Source organism: Silene latifolia, chromosome Y, assembly GCF_048544455.1.
Source record: "Silene latifolia isolate original U9 population chromosome Y, ASM4854445v1, whole genome shotgun sequence".
In the NCBI taxonomy this organism is placed as follows: Eukaryota; Viridiplantae; Streptophyta; class Magnoliopsida; order Caryophyllales; family Caryophyllaceae; genus Silene; species Silene latifolia.
Genome location: NC_133538.1, coordinates 386,094,194 through 386,102,377, shown reverse-complemented (window position 1 = coordinate 386,102,377; position 8,184 = coordinate 386,094,194). Strand labels below are relative to the sequence as shown.

Here is an 8,184-nt window from a genome sequence, read left to right as displayed (position 1 = left end):
GCTTGACTATCTTTTTGCATTTGAGTGAAAAACTCTTGTTGATTCTTTTGCATTTGGAGGACCGCTTTTTGAACATCAAAACCTTGGTCATTTTGTTGATTGTATGGAGTTTGATTTTGGTAACCTTGGTTTTGGTTGTAAAAGGGTCTTTGATTTTGGTTTCTTATGGGAGGTGGGGTGTGTGTTGGTTGAGGGTTTTGAACATTTTGGCTTTTGTATGAGAGATTTTGATGAAATTTGGTGTTTTTATTGTAATATTTTGAATAAGGGGTACTACTCTTGTATGCTTGGAAAGCATTCACTTGTTCATTTGTTCCCCTACATTCACTTTGGTCATGTCGCAAAGTTCCACAATTCTCACATATCCCACTTGGGATTGATGAAGATGCCGTCATGGCATTAACATGATGCTTTGGTGATTTTGAGGCTTCTTCAAGTCTAGCTATAGCTTTTTCAAACTTCAAATCGATGGTATCAATGTGAGCACTAAGTTGAGCACCCAATTGAGTAATAAAGTCCACTTCATGCTTTCCTCCTCCAGTAGCCTTGCGAGGTCTACTATATTGTGAGTTATGGACCGCAATTTCCTCAATTTTGTTCCAAGTTTGATTGTCATCAACTTTGGTGAACATTCCATTTGATCCCATGTTGAGAATGTTTCTTGAGTCTTCATAAAGACCGTTCCAAAATTGTTGTACCTAGAACCACTCGCTAAGTCCATGATGAGGACATGAGCGACAAATTCCCTTGAATAGCTCCCAAGCTTCATACAAGGATTCTTCATCTCTTTGCTTAAAGCCCGTAATTTGAGCTCTTAGCATGTTAGTCTTTTCCGGTGGATAGAACTTTTTGTAGAAACATAGAGCCAACTTCTTCCAAGAATCAATTCCGAGAGTAGCCTTATCAAGGCCTTTCAACCGGTTTGAGAACCAATTAGAGAAAAATGAAATAAGACCCATCGAATTTGGTCTTGAGTTACACCGGTTTGAGAAATCACATCACAATAGTCACAAAAGGTCTCTATATAAGATTGAGGGTCTTCACTAGGCATCCCCCTAAATTGGCTTCTTTCGACTAATTGGATAAATGCGGATTTGGCAATAAAATTTCCGGTTAGATGTTGTGGTGTGGCAGTACCATTGGGTAGGTACTCCTCGGTGGGTACGGAATGTGATGAAAACTTAGGCATTGTGGGTTGATTTTGTGTTGGATTTTATGTTGGGTTCTCCTCACCTTCTCTTGCAAAAGGGTTGATGAAATCAATAGTATTTGGTTGAATATCTACAACCTCACCAATACCTCTCAAAGTTCTCCTAGCAAGTCTTCTATTGGTTGTCAAAGTCCTTTCGATTTCGTGATCAAAGGGTAACAAGTTACCTTGTGATCTTCTAGACATGCAAAATGTCAAACAACTCGAAAATAATTAGAACAAACCTTGAGGAGTTTTACTTCCCCAAGGCAAATAAAGACACAACTAATAACAATGTAAGAAAATCTAAATCAAGTTAACACCGTCCCCGGCAACGGCGCCATTTTTGGTCGTGATCCCTCGCGAGGGTTTAGTTTTCAGTACTTGTCGTTAGGAGCACCTAGACCAAAACACAATTTATGTCTTCACAAACAACTCTACAATTAGTAAAGAGGCAAGCAAAGGTTGGATCCCAAGGGACGGGAATTGAGATGAGATTTCTATTGCAACTAGTGGTGTCTAAGGGTGTCGTAATTGGGGTTTGAAGTAGAAGATCACTAAACTAAATAGCAATGAAAGTAAACAAGCAAGATGAATTAAAAGGGGTGTAAACAATTGATAAAAAGCACTAGGGTGTCATGGGGTCATAGGGGATTCATGGGAATTGATCATACAAACATATTCTCAAGTTATAAGCAAGCAATTATTGTTGTGATGGATCGAGTTGGTTTATGTCTTACAATCCTAGGAAAGTTTGGGTCCCGGAACCGAATCGATTAGATTATACAACACCTACAAGTCGACTTAATCCTCCCTATCCAACTATATGCATGGTCTAATGAGACTCGAGTTGGTTTATGTCTTACAAGTCTCATTGAAAAGATAAGTGATGGTTGTAAATGCAAGGATTCATAGGCTTAGCATTTCATCAAACATAACATGTGCATAAGTTGAAATCACAACAAGCAAGCAAATTAATTATGGAAGCATATTAATTTAAGCATGAATCATTCTCCATGTTGGTTTCCCCTAACTACCCATTAACCCTAGCTAAGGAAACGACTCACTCATTATCATGTTGAGCATGCTAGCAAGGTTGTCAATCATACCAACATAGTAAAACATGATGAATAAATGAAAGTGATTAACAATAATTAAAAAGGGATTAAGAGAATTATACCTACTAATGATTCCAATAATAAAGCAAAGAATAAAAGAAGTACTTGATGCTTGATTGGAAGGTTGTCAATCTCCCAATAATAACCCAAATAATCTTCAATTACCCAAAATAAAGGATGAACAAGAGAGAGATTAAGGAAATAAAACTTCTATTAAAACTTGTTTAAATGTTGATTACAAGATTAAAGAGAGATTTGATTGATATTAACTACACTAAAGATTGCTAAGAAGAACATGCTCTTCTAATTAGACTAATGGGGTATTTATAGTAGGGATTAGGTACATAAACTAGGTTTACTAAGGGCTTAAATGACGATTAAGTCCTTGAGGAATCGCCGGTCTCTAGGGAGACTCCGGTCTCTTTTTCGCCGGTCTTAGAAAAAGATGTGCATCCTTCCTTGAAGCTTGTAGAAGACGAAAGTACTGTCTGGGAATCCGGGCGTCTTTGGCACGGGACGGGCGGATTTGGGAGCTTCTGGACGGGCGTCCAGAGAGGGAAGACGGGCGTCTTGTGGCGGTTTTGCCCGGGCGTCTTTTGGAAGAAGACGCTCGGATTGTGGGTGAGGGACGGGCGTCTTCAGGGCAATCCGCACGGATTGTCAAACAGTTTCATTCCTTCTTCTTTTCTTCCTTTTTCTTCATAAAATCCTTGAGGATTTCTTCGGGGATGCAAGGATCTTTTCTCATCATTGCCCATCTACTATAGTATGTACAAAGGCCTTCTAATCTTGTCTCTCCTTGATGCTTGGTCATTGAATTCAATCAATTTAGCCTCATTTTGCCATGAAAATGAAAGGTTTTCATTCCTTTCCTACCAAGGACACAAAACCTCAAAGAATATGCAAAACAAAGAACTAAAGACAATAAATGACCCAAATATGCACTAAAAAGCATGGGAACAAGGCTAATTCGGGGACTAAATATGCTCTAATTATGGTCACATCAGCAGGTATCAAATTTTGGCGCCGTTTCCAGGGAGGCAACTATTTTATTTACTTGTTCGATCGAGTACTACTGATGAAAAAACTCCTCGATCGAGCAATATGCATTCTTGATCGAGTGATATAGCCACAGAGAGCAATGCTATGTCATCTTGGTCCGTTTTGGATTACGATTTTGATGAAGACAATGGTTATGGTGAGTCCCCCATTTTCAAAGCCGAGTTGGATACTTTAGAGGCTGCGATTTACGGGATAGAACCCACGGAGGAGGGGAATGATAGGGTAGCTGAGTCAGAGAATGCTTTTAGCACGGAAGAGGTAATACATTCTTTTATCAATGATTCCGACGTTAGGAGCGACCGCCCTAAGGTAATTAAATATGATTTCGTGATTATTGCTATGACTAAAATTAAATTACCTTGTATGCTTATACTATATATTTCAATACTCCATCCCCTCCCAGTTTGATAAATAAGCTTATAAAGTTTCACCATATTTGTCATCGAAAATTTGTTAGGCTGAGACGGTACTTTATATTGCTTTCATATGCTCTTTATTTATTATGGTGCTACTTACAGTTTTGTGTAGCACATGCGCAGTTATTTGATCGGCTGCTGCGTGCTTTGAGCTGTTTTGACTGGGCTCAATTGGATTGGCTGTTGAAGAAAAGATGGTCGAGCTGGGACCTCTCTGAAACTAGCGCTACCCGGGAGGCAACCCGGAGTTTAAATTTTTAGTTGATTTCCATTTTTAGTTTTTGTTGTGTGTGTAATAAATGGTTTTTAAACCATAGGCTGTGAACGATTTAGAATTGGTTTTTGGGTCGATATTTGTCTGCAGGTACCTCTCGATCGAGCACTCTTTTTACTCGATCGAGTGATTGACTCCTTCGATCAACCACTTTTGCAGCCTAATGTACTCGATCGAGTACTTAATCTTTTCGATCGAGCACCAAGTTCGCCTGTTTTGATTCGCTTCCAGTGAAGCTGTTATGCAGCTGTTAGTGACCTCCCATATTGCTGGCTGGTTTGGGGAGGTCCCTACTTCGCGTAATATTGTAAGTTTTCTATAGCTTCACTCTTCTTTTTAGTTTGCATTTCCCTTCCCTATTTTTGAGTACAATGAGGGCATTATACGGTTTGGTTGGGGGAGTTTATGCATCTATATCTGTGTCTGCATTTATGTTTTTATTGCATTTCTGTTATCATGTTTAATTTCTGTATGCATTATTGTTTATTTTTATAAAATTCAAAAATCTCATAAAAATTAAAAATTTCATAAAAATAAAAAATTTCACGTTTATTTTAGCATATAGGTTGAGTCGGAATGGTGGATTTCAATGATGAAATTACAATATAATTTATCCTTTTTACTTAAGCCTTGCTTAACTGATATCTTTTTAGCTTTGTCTTCTGCATATCTACGAGTTAATGTTTAATTTAGCTGAACAAATAGACTTGACCTGCAAATTTTGGCAAACTACTTATATATTCTAAGATGTAGAGCCTTATAAACTGGTGTCATTTATGACCAGTTTCATGTAGGATTGTGAGTCGTTACTCCTTGCATAACATGTAACATTAATTTGCACGTATATGAAATTCAATTGCTTATTGCCTGCATACATTCAGGTTAGTGGTTGGTGTCATATGCAGGGAGGTGCTTACATTCCCTTTTCTTTTATTTTTACCCATTTAACTCCACATTAGCCAAATTTGCCTGTTGACCCTTAGCTACATCCTAATTTAGCCTGCCTTGTCAAGCTAGTTTAGTGTATGTTTCGCGGTATATATTTCATTGTGCCAAGTTTGGCTTGTATCTGATGATTTGGAGTTGGTAATTTATGAAGAAAAGGAGGATGAGAAAAGAAAATTGAAAAAAATATAGAATTTGAAAAAAAAAATGAAAAAACGTGAAGAAAAGAAAAAGAAGAAAGAAGAAAAAGAAAAGAAAAAAAAGAGAAGTATGTTCGATTGTTGACGGTTTCTGCTCCTATACTTTATTTATATCTATTGAGGAGTATGTTCAGTTCGGTTTGGTGAGTTTTGGTGCCAAATGAAGGGCACATGTGCTTAATTCTATAATTGCGTAAGAATCGGATGTTGTTATTTGGTTCTGTTTAGGTACTATCTTGGCCGCTTATACCTCCACATTCCCATAAATGTTTTGCCTTTTCTTACCCATTGCCTCACTTTACCATATTGTTGTAAGCCCTCGGCTGTGACAGGACCTTGTTTGGTTGGAATGTATGTACAGTAGCTAGAATTGTCTATCATATTAGTTGCATGCGTGTTTATGTGGGTGGTAGTTTAGGTGAGCGACTATATTTCTTTCTCTTTTACAATCATATGTTCACCCTTTGCTTCATTAGAGAAGAGTGACCCGTGAGAGTCCATCATTAAAGGTCTTGCAAGGTCGACGGTTGAGCTTTATTATAAACATCTTACAACTAGTTTGCATTTGACTGTTTTGCTATAAGTGTTAGTTCGCTTGCATTAAATTGGTTTGAGTGGGTGATACCCGTCGTTGTGAATACTAAAAATAATATTTATAATACCTATTAAAACTAACAGAAGCTAGTGGTAACATGGTCGAACCACAGAGAGGCAGATGTAATTATTAGTTGTCTAATTTCAGTCTAAGGTAACGAAAGTGGGGGTTGATTGATTTGAGTGGTCTATAGCTAAGGCAATAAAAGTAAAATAAACTAAACAATAGATGAAATCAAGGATTATAAGGGTGCTGAGATGGTCGGTTCACTATAGTTTCGGCGGCAGCATACTAAGTAGGTCTGAAATAAACACATGAGGCCGGAAAACAAGAGGTCCTCTCGGTCCACTCTTAACAAGCAGCGTCTTTCGATCTCGCTACGGGTCCCTAATATCACTAGTACTGACTCTCGTCCTGAAAAGTGACTAATAACCTAAACATTACCTATCTTTCAACCTTAGCATAGTTTAGTCATTTTAATTGGTAGTCTGACAACCTTCCCTATCTTCCGATCTAATAGGTCAGTCAAATACTAAGCATTCAATTAGTCGCGTGCACTCGATTCATCAAATATAGAATTTAAGTCAATTAAAACGAAGCAAAACCCCACGTGGCCAGTGGATCGACCAGGGAACCCAGTCGATCGACCGGTATGCGATTTCAGGGTCTACAAACTAATGCCGCCTAACCTACAGTGCCCCTACATCCTAGCACAAGGTATGTAGCTACTCATGATATTGATAAAAACAACAATAATATTAACGAAATAAACTACTGAACTCATGCTTAAAACAGTTAAATAACAAGCAACAATAAACGATAATCGGCTTCGGGAAACTAACTAGCAATTCTATACTATGAATAAAATAAGCAATGAAACTGAACAGAAGAATACCGAAAAGGAATTGCAGAGCCAGATCCAAACCGAAAGCGAAAGGAACTTTATTAATCGAAGAACAATAATCTCGAACCCTAATTATGAAAGTAGAACTAAAACTAAATTAAAGCTTGATAAAAACTGGATGATTGTTCTCAAAACCTAGCTTACGTTATATAGAATACAACGTATTTCTTATTTCCAAAACCTAACTACTATGGGCTTGCTTATTCTCGATCTTTTAATTCACGCAGATTAGCGGCTTGGTCGATCGACCACTGAGGCCGGTCGATCGATGCGGTAAGCTCGACAAAGTGGCTCCTGGAAGTCGTGGTATGGTCGATCGACCATAGGTAGTGGTCGATCGACTGCTTTAGCTGATACTTGACTTCTAAATTCTCGTGGATTTGTCTTTCGGACCTCGAAATGTGCACCAAGCTCGTTCCTTGAGTAAATACTTTACGTCAAATGTAGTGCAAGGTACTCGGGGACGGATTTAGCTCAATATCTACTCATTTCCGCATAAATCTGCAATATTACATAAAAATACGAAAGTAGACGAAATGGGGCAAATAGTAGCCTTAAACCACATGAATGAGCTCTAAAATGTGTGTAAAATAGGGTGTAAAACATCATATTTAAGACACGCATCAAACTTCCCCAAACCAAACCCTTGCTTGTCCCCAAGCAAGAACTAGACTCGATCCTAAAACCTAATGGAACGAGTTCCATCTCAGAGCGAAATGCACGTGTAAAGCCTAAACCAATTTAAGGCAAAAACCAACAATCAATTAGAAATGTGAATCATGCAAACGAGTTATGTAGTCGTCAAAAACTGCTGAACCGTCAACAATAGAGACTTATCAAATTTGACTCTCACGGGTTGCTCAAATCACTCAATAAATACAGGTGAATATATGTGAAAGATAGAAAGAATTCATTTTGTTAGTGACACTCACCTAACTACGACCTATAAGAACATGCCTGCAATATATATGAAAGTAATCTCTACAACCGTACATATGCATTCCAACCGAACAAATGACCATGACACATGCCGAGGTAAATAAGGGATATGTGAGGTAATGGGAAGGAAAGGCAAAACATTTATGGGAATGTGGGGGTACAGGTGATCAAGCTAGTAACATAGCAAAACCATATGACAATATCCACTTCTTGCTCAAACTTCAATCCACACGGTGCTATAGCAAGCACAAAACTCACAATCTCCGAAATAATCAACTCCCCATAAGATACAAATGAAACATGAGAGCAAAAATCGCCATTTGAATAAAGACTTGAATCATGCGAATTTATTTCTTTTTTTTTTCTCGGGATTCGGTCGATCGACCGAGTAGAGCAATCGATCGACTGCATTAAACAGTACAACACTCTCATTTTCTTTCTTTTTCGAATCATTTTTCTTCTCTTTTTTTTTCTTTGTTCCTTTCTTTCCTCTTCCATTTTCCCAACAACATCTCAAAATGAGCATATGCCACCAAAAACGT

General features: G+C 38.0%; 1 non-coding gene across 1 annotated transcript; it reads left to right on the top strand.

Annotated features, from left to right (window-relative positions):
- Positions 1–714: 714 nt before the first annotated feature.
- On the top strand, positions 715–821 carry LOC141636935 (small nucleolar RNA R71). The gene has a single exon (XR_012541501.1). It is a non-coding gene; the product is annotated as a small nucleolar RNA R71 (small nucleolar RNA).
- The last annotated feature ends 7,363 nt before the right edge of the window (positions 822–8,184 follow it).